This window comes from Moschus berezovskii, chromosome 14 (genome assembly GCF_049115385.1).
Source record: "Moschus berezovskii isolate FMDL1 chromosome 14, NW_MosBer_1.0, whole genome shotgun sequence".
NCBI lineage: Eukaryota > Metazoa > Chordata > Mammalia > Artiodactyla > Moschidae > Moschus > Moschus berezovskii.
In genome coordinates this window covers 71755595-71775439 of record NC_142473.1, presented here as the reverse complement: position 1 = coordinate 71775439, position 19845 = coordinate 71755595, and positions in this window count along the sequence as shown.

Genomic DNA, 19845 nt, shown 5'->3' with positions numbered 1-19845 from the left:
ACTTTACTAGCATGTGAGATGAGTGAAATTGTGCGGTAGTTTGAGCATCCTTTGGCATTGCCTTTCTTTGGATTGGAATGAAAACTGACCTTTTCCAGTCCTGTGGCCACTGCTGAGCTTTCCAAATTTACTGACATATTGAGTGCAGCACTTTCACAGCATCGTCTTTCAGGGTTTGAAATAGCTCAACAGGAATTCCATCACGTCCACTAACTTTGTTCGTAGTGATGCTTTCTAAGGCCCACTTGACTTCACATTCCAAGATGAGTGATCACACCATCATGATTTTCTTGGTCATGAAGATCTTTTTTGTACAGCTCTTCTGTGTATTCCACCTCTTCTTAATATCAAGTATATAATTCCCTTGCTGAGACTAGTGAGGGCAGCACTCTCCATCCCCCCTTCTGATGTCTATGTCAGAAGCTTCCTCTGTCTGTTTGCATAGTTGGATAAAACACTGCTACACAAAAGCTCTTGAGTGATCAAGCCTGGCCCCTGGTCCCGAAGCCAAATCTTCTTTTTCAGAGATTATGAATCTGACACCATTCACTGTAAGCTGTCAAGGGTATGTTCTACAAAATACCGGACCCGCATTCTTCAGTAGACTCAAGCTCATGAAAAACAGGGAAGGATTGAGGAAGTATCACAGACTGTAGGAAACCAAGGAGACAGAAGAACTAAATACGCAGGAAAGGATCTTGGGTTAGAAGTAGCACATCTGTAGGAAAACTGATGACATCAGAATAAAATCTGTAACTTAGTTGATGGATTATTCCAATGTTCGTTTCTCAGTTGATAAGTGTGCCATGGTTATGTACATGTTTAACATCAGAGCAAGCTCGTAAAGGTTATGGGAACTACCTGTACTAACTTTGAAAGTCAGAGCTAAACTTGAGAGGCTCGTAGAAATGGGGGCTAGATTTCCTTGAGGAACTGGGTATCATCTCATGTTCACTGCTTCATGCTGACCACAGTAAGTGGATCAGTGAGTGAATCATTCAGCATTATTTTAAGGAGCATTGTATCACACCTTTTCCCATCTGATTTTGTGGCCAGCTTGCCTGATTGATGCCTTCTACTGGGAAGTGGCAGAACTGCTTCCTCTGTGGCTTCATCCTTTAAACTGTCAGAAGTTAGTGCCAAAGATCAGTCCTTTCTCTCAGCTCTAATCTAAGCATTTACCTAATCCTCGTTTAGAAGTCTTTCCTTCCCCCTTTGTGTCCTCTATTTCCAAATAGACATTTGGAGCCCACCTCTTCATCCCCCCTTTGACATGTTTTGAAGATCTTCCTTGCGTTTTTCTGTCCCATCTGTTCTCCTCTCTCTGTTAATTTCTCTTGATAAAACTTGACATGGGACAGTCTGTGCCCAACAAAAATCTATTTGTTCCCCTACATTTACCAGCCTCCCTGACAGTCAGGCTGTGGCAATATGATTAGTTCTGGTCCATGAACTATAAGGAGAAGGGACATCTGTTGCTTCTGGGCTAAGCCGGTTAGGAGTCCCTGTGTTTCTCCCTCTCAGCTCTCTCTCCGCATCTTGTTCTCCTGATCTTGTTTTACCTTGACCTCCAGCTCCAGTGCTCTGCCCCAGCCCCAGAAATCTAAGGGCCAAGTACTCCAGACTGCATACCCACAAGACAGATAAGGACCACAAAATCCATGCACAACTCTGAGTGGAAAAAAAAATCTACATTTTGTTAAGCTGATGACATTTTTTTATTTTTCTGTTACACTGCTGCTGCTGCGGCTAAGTCACTTCAGTTGTGTCCGACTCTGTGCGACGCCATAGACGTTAGCCCAACAGGCTCCCGCATCCCTGGGATTTTCCAGGCAAGAATACAGGAGTGCGTTGCCATTTCCTTCTCAAACTAAGAACTATTAATTACACTGTCTAGAATAATCTTCTTCCCCCTCCCTACCTCCCTAGAAAAACTGTGACAAAGTTTTTTTCCTGTAAATCTACCCTAGCCCATTTTACTCAAAAGGAACTACCTTCCCCCATTTACTTTGTATGCAGGTCAGGAAGCAACTGTTAGAACTGGACATGGAACAACAGACTGGTTCCAAATAGGAAAAGGTGTACGTCAAGGTTGTATATTGTCACCTTGCTTATTTAACTTATATGCAGAGTACATCATGAGGAACGCTGGGCTGGAAGAAGCACAAGCTGGAATCAAGATTGCTGGGAGAAATATCAATAACCTCAGATATGCAGATGACACTACCCTTATGGCAGAAAGTGAAGAGGAACTCAAAAGCCTCTTGATGAAAGTGAAAGAGGAGAGTGAAAAGGCTGGCTTGAAGCTCAACATTCAGAAAACAAAGATCATGGCATCTGGTCCCATCACTTCATGGGAAATAGATGGAAAAACAGTGGAAACAGTGTCAGACTTTGTTTTTTTGGGCTCCAAAATCACTGCAGATGCTGTTTGCAGCCATGAAATTAAAAGACGCTTGCTCCTTGGAAGGAAAGTTATGACCAACTATCGGGGTCCAGCCTCGATATGACCCAGGGTATCCTCGGGATGAACGGCGTCGGCGTTAGAGAGAGAGAGAGAGAGAGACAGGGGCTGATGATTCCTTGGTTTACGCTGGAAACCAATAAAACCCCAGCACGGGGCTTGCTCTGTTTACGTAGGCCGCAGGCGCCCTCTCGAATCACTTGAGGTACCCCACCAGGGCACCCCCTCGAGTGGGTCTTAGAAGCCCAGGCAGATAAGTAAACTCAGAGGGCCCAGCGCTCCAAGGATCTCAACCAGAAAAAGGAGAATAGAGAAAAGGACGGAAAAAGAGAAAGAACGACACGGGGTGACCAAGCTTCAGTGAGCAAGGCCCAAAACTTTATTTTCCAGTGTTGCTTTTATACCCTAAGTTATGCGCATAAGAAACAGAGAAAGGGAGGTAGAGTCATGCCAAAATCGCGTGGGGTCAGCAGTCTTGACCCTTATCAGGATCAGGGCTTATTTGTGTGTCTTGTGATAAAAGTTTTAGGTGGTTTACATCCTCTTCTGGCCAGGGGGCCTGCTAACAGTTTATGGCCCTCTCTCCTAACAATAGGTTAGCAAGTAAAAGACTTTTCTTTTAAGGTGACTTTCCTAAAGTTAGGTGGTAGACACATAACAAAGTTACATTCCTATAAGGCACCGGTGTAGTGAGCTGCAAGAAAGGAATTTATTAACTTAAGATCTGATGTGGTTAAATCAAAGGGTTAATATATTTCCAAGGATACAATAGAGGAAACTGCAGCAAGCATTGATTCAACAATGAAATCTTTTCTAGTACTATTCTAGTGATTTTAACTTCTTCAACAGATTCCTGCATTTTAGGAGCCCGGACAAACTTGTCATGCAAGTTAGAAAGCTATCAGAGGGGCTTGGATTGGAACACTCCTATTAAGCCGAGGAGAACTTTTAAACTACAGCTCTGAATTAATGTTTTCAGAGAAAGGTGGTTGGGGGGAAGCCCCTGTAAGTATTAGAGGACTTGGTAAGAGGCGTAAGATAGTAAAGCAGTCAGACTCCAGTTTTCTTTGGGGTAGATGCTCAGGTAAGTCCAGGGGGCTCCTCGAGTCCTGATTAGCCTTTGCCCGTCAGGCCTCTTCCCCAGTTGACCTTTGCCACGGGTAGGATTTCCCTCGCTGGCTCCCGGCAACCAACCTTGATAGTATATTAAAAAGCAGAGACATTACTTTGCCAACAAAGGTCCGTCTAGTCAAGGCTATGGTTTTTCCCGTGGTCATGTATGGATGTGAGAGTGGGACTGTGAAGAAGGCTGACCGCCGAAGAATCGATGCTTTTGAACTGTGGTGTTGGAGAAGACTCTTGAGAGTCCCTTATACTGCAAGGAGATCCAACCAGTCCATTCTAGAGGAGATCAATCCTGGATGTTCATTGGAGGGACTGATGCTAAAGCTGAAACTGCAATACTTTGGCCACCTCATGCGACGAGTTGACTCACTGGAAAAGACTCTGATGCTGGGAAAGGTTGGGGGCGGGAGGAGAAGGGGACGACGGAGAATGAGATGGCTGGATGGCATCACCGACTCTGTGGACATGAGTTTGGGTGAACTCCGGGAGTTGGTGATGGACAGGGAGGCCTGGCGTGCTGTGATTCATGGGGTCGCGGAGAGTCGGACACGACTGAGCGACTGAACTGAACTGAACTGAACTGATCCTTCCTATTGTTTCCACTGTTTTTCCATCTATTTCCCATGAAGTGATGGGACCAGATGCCATGATCTTTGTTTTCTGAATGTTGAGCTTCAAGCCAACCTTTTCACTCTTTTCTTTCACTTTCATCAAGAGGCTTTTTAGTTCCTCTTCACTTTCTGCCATAAGGGTAGTGTCATCTGCATATCTGAGGTTATTGATATTTCTCCCGGCAATCTTGATTCCAGCTTGTGCTTCTTCCAGCCCAGCATTCCTCATGATGTACTCTGCATATAAGTTAAATAAGCAGATGGAAAAACAGTGGAAACAGTGTCAGATTTTATTTTGGGGGGCTCCAAAATCAATGCAGATGCTGATTGCAGCCATGAAATTAAAAGACGCTTACTCCTTGGAAGGAAAGTTATGACCTACCTTGATAGTATATTAAAAAGCAGAGACATTACTTTGCCAACAAAGGTCCGTCTAGTCAAGGCTATGGTTTTCCCAGTGGTCATGTATGGATGTGAGAGTTGGACTGTGAAGAAAGCTGATCGCCGAAGAATTGATGCTTTTGAACTGTGGTGTTGGAGAAGACTCTTGAGAGTCCCTTGGACTGCAAGGAGATCCAACCAGTCCATTCTAAAGGAGATCAATCCTGGGTGTTCATTGGAGGGACTGATGCTAAAGCTGAAACTGCAATACTTTGGCCACCTCATGCGACGAGTTGACTCACTGGAAAAGACTCTGATGCTGGGAGGGATTGGGGGCGGGAGGAGATGGGGACGACAGAGAATGAGATGGCTGGATGGCATCACTGACTCTGTAGACATGAGTTTGGGTGAACTCCGGGAGTTGGTGATGGACAGGGAGGCCTGGCGTGCTGTGATTCATGGGGTCGCGGAGAGTCGGACATGACTGAGCGACTGAACTGAACTGAACTGAACTGAATCCTTCCTATTGACCCTAAACTACCCTCTTTAATTTCCTGTATCTTCAGTATTTACCACCATTATAATTGATAAGCTGAGAAGAGAGTCCCTCTTACCATTCTTTTCTGGGCCAAAGTCTCTAGAAAATAAAACAATAGACTAAAGCTACATGTGAAGGCCTTTGCAGGAGCATCAATCTAAGAGCAGCAAGCGTGAGGGAAATGGGAAGTGAGGGAGAAACAGAGGAAATCAATGACCAACGACGAGGAGGCACATGGCTAAGCTGGTTTCACCAGGAAACCCCAGCCAACTTCTCAGTCATGCTGGCGTCTCTGGAGAGTCTGGATGGAATCGCTGCGAGGAAACAACCTGAAGGGGTGTGAAGGGCACAGAATCTGTCTGCCAGCTTGCCCCTGTCAAAGTTTGCCCCACATTTTCAGGTTGTGTAAACTGACAGCTCTAGGCCAGCTCTCACGCCCCAACATTTGGGGGTTTTGTATCTGAAACCAGAAGTGATGGAAGGCACTGTTATCTGCTGGGGCCCAGTCAACTTGTTCAAGGTGTCAAAGTTGACGTGATCCCTGCCATGGCAGAGATTATGCTGGGGCCTGGTTCTCACCTCTAAGTTATCCAGCGCTGCTAGAAGATGAGGAAACTATAGCAGTGGTGGCCAGGGCCCTCTATTTGACAAATAGCCAAGACCCAGGCAAGAGACAGGGCTGAGCAAATACAGAGAGGAAAATAAACTGGGACCAACTATAAAATTGCTTGTTGCCAAATGATTTGCCATCTATTTTCTCAACTAGTTAGTCCCTACACCTGTGCTCAGCTGTGTCAGACTCTGGAACCCCACGGACTACACCCAAGGGTTACTAAATCCTCAGCTACAGAGGGCTTCACTATATATGGAAAGCCAAGTACCAAATGACAGGAAGGTCAAGTTGAAAAATTGTAACTGACCAGTGCAAAAAAGTGTCACAATGTAACTAAAGTCCTTTAGTAAAACATGTATATTCCAGATGTTCACTCACCCTTTCCTGGAAATTAAACACAAGAGCCACAAAGCCAGCTGGAACAGCTCTTTACAAAATATAGCTGTGCTTTCTCTGAGCCATTCCCTTTTAATATCTTTTTGGTTATTTTCCATACCCGAGTCTGGAGCGAGGCTATGAGATAATGTTTGTGTAGGGTATGTGAACCGCTGCAAGGTCTGCAGTCCTAGTGAGTTTAGGAGCGTAAGAGGCATGTGGTGTGACTTTAGCCATGAAAAGCACCTCAGTGACATGACAGACAGCAGAAGCTGCTAACAATTTGGATTTGGTGGCATTTCCACTTCAGCTATGGGACCTCTGACAACACAAGGTGTCCATGTTCTCGGGACATATTCTGATGCCACAGATGAAAAGAGGTGCTAATCGGTCCATGCTGAGCTTGAGCAGCAGAAGCAGATGCTTAGGTCCATGAAGGCTTCTCTGCCTTGGGAATGCTGAAGAAAAAATCAGTTGTCGACATGAAACTAGAATATGGTCACGCATGCATGCATGTATGTTGTTACTTCAATCGTGTCTGACTCTTTGCCACCCTGTGGACTGTAGCCTGCCAGGCTCCCCTGTCCATGGGACTCTCCAGGTGAGAATACTGGAGTGGGTTGTCTTGCCCTCTTTCAGGGGATCTTCCTGACCCAGAGATGGAACCTGCATATCTTACGTCTCCTGCATTGGGAGGTGGGTTCTTTACCACTAACGCCAACTGAGACGCCCAGAATGTGGTCACCATTTACTATTTCAGTGTAAGTTTGATAGTCATGGGAAAAAAATATTTGTGACCTGTATGTCCTTGGACAAGTTATTCAGTGTCACTGGGGCTCAGTTTGCTTACTTGTAAAATAGGTGTAATAGTAATTCTTGCCTCACAAGATTATTATTAAGACAAGTGAGTTATTACTTATAAAATTCTTGCATACAGTAAGTGCATATAAGAACTTGATAAGAAAATGAAAAAATGATTCAAATTATAAATAAATGAATGAGTGGATGAACAAAGGAGCTCTATGCGGCCTCTCAATTTCAGGGAAAATAAATACCTCCACTTCCACCATTATCCCTCAATTCTTCTCACCTTCCACATTGGCCCCATGCTAATAAGGACCCTTCAATTTCCCTAAATGGAAGAACCACATTTGCGCCAGACTTGGCAGTATTTCTCATCATGATTTGATGATGTAGTGATCTTGTTGTTCACTCAGTCATGTCCATCTCTATGACGCCATAGACTGCAGGACACCAGGCTCCTCTGTCCTCTACCATGTTCCAGAGTTTGCTCAAATTCATGTCCACTGAATCAGTGATACTATCTAACCATTTCATCCTTTGCCATCCCCTTTTGCCTTCAGTCTTTCCAAACATCAGGTTCTTTTCCAGTGAGTTGGCTCTTCAAGTCAGGTGATCAAAGCCCTGGAGCTTCAGCTTCAGTCATTCCAAAGAATATTCAGGGTTGATTTCCTTTAGGACAGACTAGTTTGATCTCCTTTCTGTCCAAGAGACTCTCAAGAGTCTTCTCTAGCACCATAATTTCAAGCATCAATTCTTCAGCACTCAGTCTTCTTCATGGTCCAACTTTCACACCCGAATATGACTACTAGAAAGCTATAGCTTTAACTGTATGGAACTTTGTGGGCAAAGTGATCTACCAAGCATTCTACTTCTCCCATTCCTGTCTTTTACTTAAGACTGGGAAAGGTTGGGGGCGGGAGGAGAAGGGGACGACGGAGAATGAGATGGCTGGATGGCATCACCGACTCTGTGGACATGAGTTTGAGTGTACTCCAGGAGTTGGTGATGGACAAGGAGGCCTGGCGTGCTGTGATTCATGGGGTCGCTGAGAGTCGGACACGACTGAGCAACTGAACTGAACTGAACTGAACTGAGGTCCATGTGATGGTGACCTCCAGGTTCAAATCTATAGAGTTTCTGGAAACACTTATGTCCTTAATAGTTAAACATTTAGATAATCCTGATTTTAAAGCAAACAGCAGAACTGTCATATATATGGTAATATAACAAATAATGACTGAATGAATTAAAGCACTGTCTAACTTTGAGTTTCAATTCCCCTGTCTGGGATTCCACTCTACTGTGCTATCTATTGGGTTGGTCAAAGACTTAGTTTGGGTTTTTCCATAACAGCTTATTAAAAAAAAAACTCTAACTTTTTGGCCAACCCAGTTCATGCCAACTTTACACAACTTTTTGATAATGACCACCTCCCACCATCTTCTATCTCACTCCCATCCCAGCTTTTATAGGCTTCATGTGCTTGAGAATTTGTCCACGATGATAGTTGGTAGAGTGAGGCCAACAGAACAAGACTTTCTGCTCTGCCTCACCAATGGTGGTCATATTATGAAAGCTATCTTTAATGCTTTACATGAGGGTGGAAGGGTAACTGAGAGAAGACTTTTTTTTTTTTTTTCTCAAAAAAACATTGTGAAGGATTCTGTAGCTTATTGCAAGAAGGCTCTTTTCTGTGAAGCAAAATACATCACTTCTTCCTTCGTGGTCAACGTTGTCCTTTGTTTACACATTTATCACAGTATTTAACTTTCCTATGAGAGGTGCGATTGTATCTTATTCAATGTTGCAGCTAATATAGCTGACACATTGTTTCATACTCAAATACTCATTTGATATATATTGGATAATGAGAGAAAATCATCTGACATATCTTCAAAAATTTATTTTTCTCTTTAGGTTTGACTTGCCAGAAACAATACATATCTTAACCCCTAGGTTAAGATCACTGTGTTCATTTTGTTAAACTGTAATGACATATTAAGAACCTACTTCCTGGATAGGCTTATGAAAATATTTTATTGAAGGGCAGAATAGAAGGAATTTGAAATGAGAAACACCCAGGTTTCCAACCCCAACACCATTGTTGATCTGCTCTATGACCCTGGAGAAGTTATTTTATCCTTCTGCTCTTTGCCTTATTTGTCTTTAATATTGAGCTAAAGGTAATAACTCTTGCATGGGTTTGTGGGGAATAAAAAAGTAGACAACACATTGAACAAATGATGCTTGGGCAACCAGTCATCAGCAAGCAAAAAAAAAAAGTCTGGACACAGATCTTTCATGCATGTGTTCATGCTTAGTTGCTTCAGTCATGTCCGACTCTTTGCAAACCTATGGATCCCCCCAGGCTCTTCTGTTCTTGGGATTTACCAGGCAAGAATACTAGAGTGGATTGCCATGTCCTCCTCCAGGGAATCTTCCCAACCCAGGGCTCAAACTTGTGTCTCCTGCATCCTCCACATTACAGGTAGATTCTTTACCACTGAGCCACCAGGAAAGCCCCAGACACAGGCCTAAAAGTGAAAGTGAAAAGTGAAAGCCACTCAGTCGTGTCTGACTCTTTGCGACCTCAATGGACTATACAGTCCATGAAGTTCTCCAGGCCAGGATACTGGAGTGGGTAGCCTTTCCCTTCTTCATGGGATCTTCCCAACCCAGGGATTGAACACATGTCTCCTGCATTGCAGGTGGATTCTTTACCAGCTGAGCCACAAGAGAAGCCCAAGAATACTGGAGTGGGTAGCCTATCTCTTCTGCAGCAGATCTTCCCGACCTAGGAATTGAACTAGGGTCTCCTACATTGCAGGTGAATTCTTTACCAACTGAGCTATCAGGGAAACCCCAGACACAGACCTGAAACCCTCACAAAAATTAATTCAATATTGATCACAGACCTAAGCGTAAAATGTCATAGAAGAAAACAAAGGAGAAATCATAGATGACTTTGGCTATGGCAATGACTTTGTAGATATGATAGTAAAGACACAATTGCTGAAAGAAATAATTGTCAAATGATCTCAAATAAAACCAAAAATTTTTCTTCCTTGAAAGACAAAACAGAATGAAAAGATAAGCCAGCTGATGGAACATATTTGCAAAAGACACATCTGACCAAGGACTGTTATCCACAATATTGAACACAGTGAGAAAAGAAAGTGGGTTCAAACATTTGAACAGATATTTCACCAAATAAAATATACAGATAGGAAATAAGCATATGAAAATACATTCCACTATATGCTATTAGGACACTGCAAGTTAAAACAATGAGATACCACTATATATCCATTAGAATGGCCAAAATCCAGAACACTGACACCACCAAATGCTGGAAAAGGTGCAGAGCCACAGGGACTCTCACTCACTACTGGTGGGAGTGAAAAATGGTACAGCCACTTTGGAACATAGTTTAGAGGTTTCTTACAAAACTAAATATAACTTTTACCATACCATTATGTAATTGCACTCTGAGGTATTTACCCAAGGTACTGAAAACTTTGATCCACACAAAAAACCTACACATGGATGTTTATCACAACTTTATTCATAATTGCCAAAACTTGGAAGCAACCAATATCTACTTCAGTAGGTGAATGGATAAACTGTGGTGCATCAAAAAAGTATTATTCAGAGCTAAAAGAAATGAGTTATCAAGCCACAAAAAGACATGGAGGGACCTTAAATACATGTTGTTAAGTGAAAAAGGCCAACCTGAAAGGCTCTGTACTGTAACATTCCAATTTTATGTCATTATGGAAAAAGGCAAGACTATGGAGACAGGCCTTTTTCCTGTGTTAGACTGTGGAGGCAGTTAAAATACCAGTGATTTCCAGAAGTCAGGGAAGAGGATATATGGCAGAGTGCAGAGGGTTTTTAGAGCCACGGAACTATTCAGTATGATATTACAATTGTAGATACACACCATAGAACATTCGTCCAAGCCCATAGAATGTGCAATCAAATATTTTGGCTGCCTGATGTGAAGAGGCAATTCATTGGAAAAGATCCTAACGCTGGGAAAGATTGAAGGCAAAAGGAGAAGTGGGCAGCAGAGGATGAGATGGTTAGCGTCACTGACTCAATGGACGTGAGTTTGAGCAAACTACAGAAGATAGTGGAGGACAGAGGAACCTGGCGTGCTGCAGTCCATGGGGTTGCAAAGAGTCAGACACGATTTAGTTACTGAACAGCAACAATAGAATGTATTAATACAACGCCAAGAGAGAATCCTAAACTACAGACTTTGGGTAATAAGCACAGGTCAGTATAGGTTCATGGATTGCAACAGATGTGCCGCTGCTCTGAGGAATGTCAAAAATGTGGGAAGTTGTTAGTGTCTGGGTGAATAGAGGGTGTGTGGGAACTGTCTGTAATTTCTGCTCAGTTTTGCTGTGAACCTAAAACTACTCCTGAAAGTAGTTTATTAATTAAAATAAAAACAGGCAACACAGGTAAAACACAGGTTCAATTCAGTTCAGTCGCTCAGTCATGTCCGACTCTCCGCAACCCGATGAATCACAGCACGCCAGGCCTCCCTGTCCATCACCAACTCCCGGAGTTCAATCAAATTCATGTCCACAGAGTCGGTGATGCCATCCAGCCATCTCATTCTCGGTCGTCCCCTTCTCCTCCCGCCCCCAACCTTTCCCAGCATCAGAGTCTTTTCCAGTGAGTCAATTCATCGCATAGGTGAGGTTAATTTGTGAAGAGAAATAACAAATTGGTAAGTGACTGGTAAGTCACTAAAAATGTAATAGGAAGTTGTATACCAGGTGATCTGGTTGTTAATTTATGCCTTCTGAAGAGGCCTGAGTTCTAAGGTCCTACGACAGGTAAGTTTTGATATATGGACATGGTTAGGAAATGTGGAGAGTGGAGGAAACTAATTGTATATGGCACATCATCCATGGTGGTGGCTTCACGCCCACCATCCCCAGTGAGTGGCGTGATGGCTGTTGGGTGGCTGGGAATTGAACCAGGACATCAGAAGGAGGAGGAAGACATTGAAAGCCCATCTCCTCTGAGACACAGATGTGTCTGGATTTAGCCTCACTGGTTTTACTTACTTAAATATTTTAGTGGTGGTGTATTTTGACTCCCCCATTTAGCTGTTCTCGGTGGGTATCAGAGAAGATACCTCTATAGGCTATTGGCTCCTCAGTTGTCGTCCCTTCCCAGGTAGCTCAAGACTATTAGGGATATCCGTTCCGTTCCATTCCGTCGCTCAGTCGTGTCCGACTCTTTGCGACCCTGTGGACTGTAGCCTACCACGCTTCTCTGTCCATGGGATTCTCCAGGCAAGAATACTGGAGTGGGTTACCGTTTCCTTCTCCAATTAGGGTTATGGTAGGCAATAAATAGTATCTGCTCATATTTTATTTGTCAATAACATTATTTCTAAAAAGTCTCAAAATTACTAAGAATTTTTAGAGCTGAAGACGCCGCTTCACAGTGATATAACCAAAGTCCACAACTAAACTGCTTCAAACAGCTACTAGACTTCTGTTGGCTTTTAAGTCATTTGTGCCTGCCCCCTCAGCACCACTCAGTGTGACCAATCCTTTAGGCTACAAATTAAATTGCCTCTTCTTTTTAAAACGTGCTTTGGCAAAAAAGTGGAACAGAGCTACTGGAAAGTATAAAATCAAAAGTTCGCCCTGTACATCCTTAGTCCAATTCTCCAGAGTCATACACTAACACTTTCTTTTGACCTCTATTAAAAAAGAGGAAAAGGAAATATAAAAACGATAAAACAGCATGTATTTTGTATACTTATTTTACTTACAGGTAGGACTATTAAATACAGTATTTTCACCTTTTCTAGCTTAATAATATACCTTGACACTTTTGCAAATTGGCACATAGACATCTTCACAAGACTACCAACTATTTCTCTCACTGATTTGTAACTAAATTCACCAGCTATCAATATTTTCTTGAAGTATATTCTTTGAATGCTTGACAAAGGAAGGAAGAACTCCTTAGAGTGCAATATTCCTTGTCATTACTATTATTCTTTCAAGGTTATTAGAATGATTACAGTTAGAAATTAGATTTCCCAACTACATAGGGTTCTCAGCAAAGATAGTGTTCACATATATTTTGAGTAAATAGACATGAAAAATCTATATGCTAAAGGAAATAAATCAAAAACAAATAATGTGTGAATCACTTAAATGTGGAACCTAAAAATTACAACAAACTAGTGAATATAACAAAAAGGATGCAGACTCACAGATACAGAGAATAAACTAACGGGTTCCAGTGGGGGAAGAGGAGTAATATAGAGGCAGGAGATGAAGAGGTACAAATTATAAGGTCTAAAATAAGCTATAAGCACATTTTGTACAACACGGAGAATATAGCCAATATTTTATAATAATTATAAGTGGAGTTGTTGTTCAGTGACCAAGTGGTGTCCGATTTTTTGTGACCATGGATGGCAGCACGCCAGTCTACCCTGTCCTTTACCATCTCCTGGAGTTGGCCCAAGATCATGTCCATTGAGTTGGTGATGCCATCCAACCATCTCTTCCTATGTTGCCCTCTTCTCCTTCTGCCTTCAATCTTTCCTTCTGCATCAGGATCTTTTCCAGTGAGTCAGCTGTTCACATCAGGTGGCCAAAGTATTGGAGCTTTAGCATTAGATCTTCCAAAGAGTATTCAAGGTTGATTTTCTTAAAGATTGACTGTTCTGATCTCTTTGCTTTCCATGGGACTCTCAAGAGTCTTTATAAATGGAGTATAAAAATTTTGAGTCACTATATTATGCATCTGTAACATATAGTATTATATGTACATGCAGCCTGCCAGACTCCTCCATCCATGTGATTTTTCCAAGCAAGAATACTGAAGTGGGTTGCCATTTTCTTCTCCAGGGGATCTTTCCAACCCAGGGGTCAAACCCATGTCTCCCACATTGCAGGCAGAATCTTTACTATCTGAGCCACCAGGGAATCCCTGGTAACATATAGTATTATATGTACACACTGCTATATTTAAAATGAATTACTAACAAAGACTTACTGTATAACACAGGGAACTCTGCTCAATGTTATGTGGCAATCTGGATGGGAGTGGAGTTTGGGGAAGAATGGACATATGTATACCTATGGCTGAGTCCCTTTGCTGCCCAGCTGAAACTATCACAATATTGTTAATCAGCTATCCTGTAGTATAAAATTTTTAAAAATTAACAAAATTGTGAATCACTATAGTATGTGCCTGTAACATATAGTTGTATAGCAACTATACTTCAATTTAAAAGTGAAAATCTTAAAAACAAATTACTTAGAATTTTTAAATACTTATTTTAAAATAAGTGTTGGACACTACAAAGACGAGAATTTTGGAAGCCATCACACCCATATATGCCCACTGCTGCCTAGTTGGTATAAAAGTGGTGTTGAACAACCGAATCCTAATGTTGTAGATCAGGCACCAAAATGTAGTTGACATGCAAAAGCCACTGGCAGAATTAATAATTATGATAAAAAACCATGAACAACTGGTTTTAATGACCAGATAAGGAACTTATTTCCAGTCACCCACTGAGAGAAACTAATCTTCCTTCACATCCTAATCTACTGACACACACAGTCTGAGCTGTAATAAGCTCTTAATAATAAATAATCTCGCTATGAATAAAATTCTGCTGAGTAGAAAATGGAGGATTATAGAACATTTCAGAAAGAAGTCATTTTCACTTTCCCCTCACTTCCTCACCCTTTAGCTAATTTTCTATAAATACTATTTGATTGTTGCTGCCACCTTAAGGTTTAAAAGGATGTGCACACAGTGTAAAAGAGCATTCGATACTGTCCCAAATAAAACGCACGTGGGAGGGGCGTTAGAGTACAAACACCGAAGCACACAGGACTGACAGATATTTGTATTAATAATCCTTCCAGAAAACCATCTGTTAATGGATTCATCCATTCTGGAGCCATAGGATAAAGTGATAAATGTAAACCATGCATTCATAATTTACACAAATGAACGTGTGCACACTTACATACACGTAGACACCACACTTTTTAAGGCTCAGTAATTAATATTCTATTAATAATAATTGAGTATTCCATGCCACAGTGCAGAGAATAGAAACATGTTTTTTTCTTGTATTGTTAAGGGTATCTCGGGTAGATTAAGCAATTTGATCAGAAACTTTAAGACAAAGTCTTAGAAATCACAGCTGTGGGCCATTATGCTGCCCTTGAGTCAACTGACCCGCTACTGAAGAAGGAAAGAAGGGAAGAGAAGAAAAAGAGGAGGGGGAAAAAGAGAAAGGACTGACATGAAGTAACTCACTCGTTTGTTCGCTCATTAATATTACTGAGCACCTGCCAAGTGTTGAGGCATTGTGCAGCAACCAGAGACACAAGGTGACCATCTCTGCCGTCGAGAAGCTCAAAGTCTCATGAGAATGACAGCCAAGAAATGGGCGAATCTTTCCCAGCCAGACTCAGAGGAAGCCACTGCATCTCTCTTGTTCCTATTTCAGTAGGGACAGTGCCCATGATGGTGTAAATATGGAAATAACTCAGGCTGGGACTTTGCAAAGGCCTGGGCTTCAAATGTTCTCTCCATCCTTGCTGGCTCATCTTGCTATGTCTTTTAGCTTGTCTGAGCTGTAGCTTCAGCTTCTTTAAAACAGGAATAAAAATCTTCTTAGGAGGATAAATAACTATAAGGAAGCACACAGAAGCTTCAAGGACAAAGCTTGTTGGTTTTGCTGCCCTTACTTGTCTGTGTCCCCAGTGGCCGGCCCCTTGTCAGCAGCTGTAGCTTTACAAGCCGCATCATGGAACTCACCACAATTGGAGAAAGAATCCTGGATCTCAGAGCTAGGTCCCAGCACCAAACCTCCCCAAGGAGAGCATCCAGTTCAATCCATGAGGCTTGCACTCCTACTTCAGTCTCTCCTACTTACTTCTTGGAAGGAAAGTTATGATCAACCTTGATAATATATTAAAAAACAGAGACATTACTTTGCCAACAAAGGTCCGTCTAGTCAAGGCTATGGTTTTTCCCGTGGTCATGTACGGATGTGAGAGTTGGACTGTGAAGAAAGCTGATCGCCGAAGAATTGATGCTTTTGAACTGTGGTGTTGGAGAAGACTCTTGAAATTCCCTTGGACTGCAAGGAGATCCAAGCAGTCCATTCTAAGGGAGATCGATCCTGGGTGTTCATTGGAAGGACTGATGCTAAAGCTGAAACTGCAATACTTTGGCCACCTCATGCGACGAGTTGACTCACTGGAAAAGACTCTGATGCTGGGAAGGGTTGGGGGCGGGAGGAGAAGGAGACGACCGAGAATGAGATGGCTGGATGGCATCACCAACTCTGTGGACATGAGTTTGAGTGAACTCCGGGAGTTGGTGATGGATAGGGAGGCCTGGCGTGCTATGATTCATGGGGTCGCGGAGAGTTGGACACAACTGAGCGACTGAACTGAACTGAACTGAACTAGAAGCACAATCCTGGATGGTCATCCACTGTCACCAGACTCTCCTCCCCTTTACTGCTCTGTATTTTCCCCAACTAGGCTCAACCTCTCAATCTTTTCCACTCTCTCACTTCCACTGTGCCCTGGGGGATCCTCCACCTGTGATCAACAAAGACCCTTACACTCACTAGTTCTCTGTTTGCTCCCTTCACCTCCTGATTGGACTGAGCTGTCCCCGGGAACCCTGCCTTCCAAGCATCCTTCTCAGTTTTTTCTTTAATCCTCCTGTTCCTGAGGGTTAGAAGAGAGACAGTGTGTCTTCCTGGTCCCTACTGCTGCTTCCAGATCATTACACCCGGTGCTCTTTCCATCCTGTGAGATCCCCTGCTCCTCTTAGGCATCCTTTCTGCTTATCCGACCCCCTTCTACATCTGTCCTGCCTCAGTAATCTGATGACATCCTTCTGCCATTAATGTCATCTCCCTACTTACACTTGCCTACTCCACAAACCACTTCAATGACTTCAACACCGGGCTTTTGATTTCTTCCCTTCCTTGTCTACAACCGGCCTTTCTTCTGCTCTTGCAGCTACCCCATCCCACTATCATCTCTGGAAACTGCATCACCCCTCACACCTAGCTGTTTCTTCGCCACTATTTGTTGTTGCCTTTTAATATGACTCCTTTTAAATTTAACTTATCTGAGTGGGCTTCTGTTTCTTGATATTTAAAAAATCCCATTAATGCCTCAACTGAAAATTTTAAAATTAGAGGTTGCTTCATTTATCTGTGCAAAAAACCTCTTCTTTTGAGATAATGTAGATACTGCCTTTGTCCTTTGAAAACAAAAGCTTCTCTGCTTCTGCTGAGAGGGCTTCCCTGATAGCTCAGTGGTAAAGAATCCACCTGGTTCAATTCCTGGGTCAGGAAGATCCCCGGGAGAAGGGATACACTACCCACTCCAGTATTCTTGGGCTTCCCTTGTAGTTCATCTGGTAAAGAATCTGCCTGCAATGCAGGAGACCCCAGTTCTATCCCTGGGTTGGGAAGATCCCCTGGAGAAGGGAAAGGCTACCCACTCCAGTATTTTGGCCTGGAGAATTCCATGGACTGTATAGTCCATGGGGTTGCAAAGAGTCGGACATGACAGAGGGACTTTCACTTTCACTTTTCTGCTGAGAGCCACTGGGACCCAGAATCCATGGCCAAGTTTGCAACATATCCCAAGATCTATGAATTTCAAAAATGCAATGGACTGAATGTTTGTGTCACCTGAAATGTATATGCTGAAATCCTAACTTTCAATGTGATGATATTTAGAAGTAAGGCCTTTGGGAGGTAACTGGGTAATATGGGTAGAGCCCTTGTGAATGGGGTTAGTGCCCTTTAAGAAGAAATTGGAGAGTTGGCTGGCTCTCTTTCCACCATATGAGGATAGAGGTGGAAACGAGGAGCCAGCAGTCTTCAGGCCCAAGAAAAGCCCTCCCCAGAACCCAACCATGCTGACACATGACCTCAGACTTCCAACCTCCAGAACTTTGAAAAATACATTTCTGTAGCTTATAAGACACCCAATCTATGGTACTTTGTTGCATCAGCCTTAACAGACTAAGGCAGGGAGGGATCAGTGGTGGCAAAGGAGACCAGCTTCTGTTCCAATTTCCCTAGCTGCTGAACATGGCCTTCCAGACCACTCCTAGAAGAATCAAAGGGTTGGATTTACCCCAGAAAGTGCCATAGAGTAAGTTCCATGTGAGAAAGAAATGCAAACATTTTATATTAGCAAGAACAAATGGTGAAACTAAAAAAGAACTTCTAAAATATCAATAAATACATTTTTTTTAATTTAACCAACATGTAACAAAGATGTGATCTTTTTCTAACTTTATAAAACATTATAAAATTATTGTCATATAAAGAAATGATTAAAAATATGCAGCTAAAATATATGCAAAAATACTTATTACAGAGATATACCTAGGCAGATGCATGTTATTAATAGTAATAAGATTGGATATTTTTTAATTTCATGGTACTGATGGCATTTGTCAGCTTTTTAAAATTGTTAAATGTATAAGATTTCTCATTTTAAATAAATGTTCACTCTTACACCTCATTTTATATTCATAATTTGGTATTATTTTTCTTAATTATGATTTCCAAAGCTGCTCAGCTTGCAAACTCCATAACACTTGAGTCCACTGACATCTATATGTTATATATTTGGAAACTGAGGCTCAGAGAAGTTACAGAAGTAGCCTCAGGCAGGAGAGCTGAATGAGGAGCCATGATTCAAACAGGATGTCTGGACTACGTGTGTTACGTGTTCTTTTGATCTGCCACAAAATTTGACTCCAACTATAATTACTGATATACATTTGAAATGAGTTTAAGGTTTTTACACCCATTTCTGTGACCAAAGTCTCAGCTACCTGGCAGTAGGGACTATACCGTATCCTATTTATACCCCCAGCATTTATTTCAATAACATGCAGTAAATTACTTGTTAAAAGTTGGATCAAAGGATGCATGCCTAGGTGAATAAATGAACTTTTTTATCCCTGCTTTCCAGGTGTCACAATGATGCAGGGGAAGGCCAGACAGTAACTGGCCATCTGAAGAAAAAAACTCATTGGTCTTTGCACCTATGACTCTCAGTCCTTAGTTCAGGGCCCCCAAGGAGTCAGGACACTATTGCAGAAGCTTCATATGTGCCACACCATTTGTAAATAAACCAGTGAATTTTTTTCAGAAAAAAATTGCCCCTTCTGTGAAAGTGAGCAAATTTTTCTGAAAAATATAGAATTCCTTATATATGGACCAAGCTGGGAACTACTAATTCTCACTAGAATCCAACACTTTTTCCTGTCACTCGAAACAGGAGTGTCACAGTGAGATTCAATAGTTTCAGAGTCCAGGGAGAGAAGACTGATACAAAAGGCAAGGATGAAACTCAATGTCAAGAAAAGTAGACAGTCTGAGACTGAGAGTAGAAGCTGGTTCCTCAGAGAAAAGAGAAAATTGGTCCCAAAATGGGAGGAAGCTTAGGCATAGTGGAAACCAGTGGACAAACAGACAGAAGGTACAGAATATGAGGTGACATCTAGAAACAGGTTTTAAAGTGGTTGAAAGTGTTATCAAATATTATATACCATGCCTGACCCCTCCAAGTCCTATTTCTTAGCAGCCTTTGCTGTGTCCAGAACTACTTGTCATGTGAACAGGGAGCTAATAATACCACTTCCTTTCCAAGTATAGTTAATATCTTGATTCCAGGGGCTCCAAATCTGGGAAGTCAATCAACCGTGGATGGATCCTGGGTGAGGAATTCATGGATATGCAGGCTCTACTGTTCTCCACCCCTTTATATAAGGGACTTGTGTATTCTCATATTTTGGAATCTGCAGGAGCTCCTGGAATCAATTCCCCAAGAATGACAAGGGATGACTGTAGTCACAGCTCCCC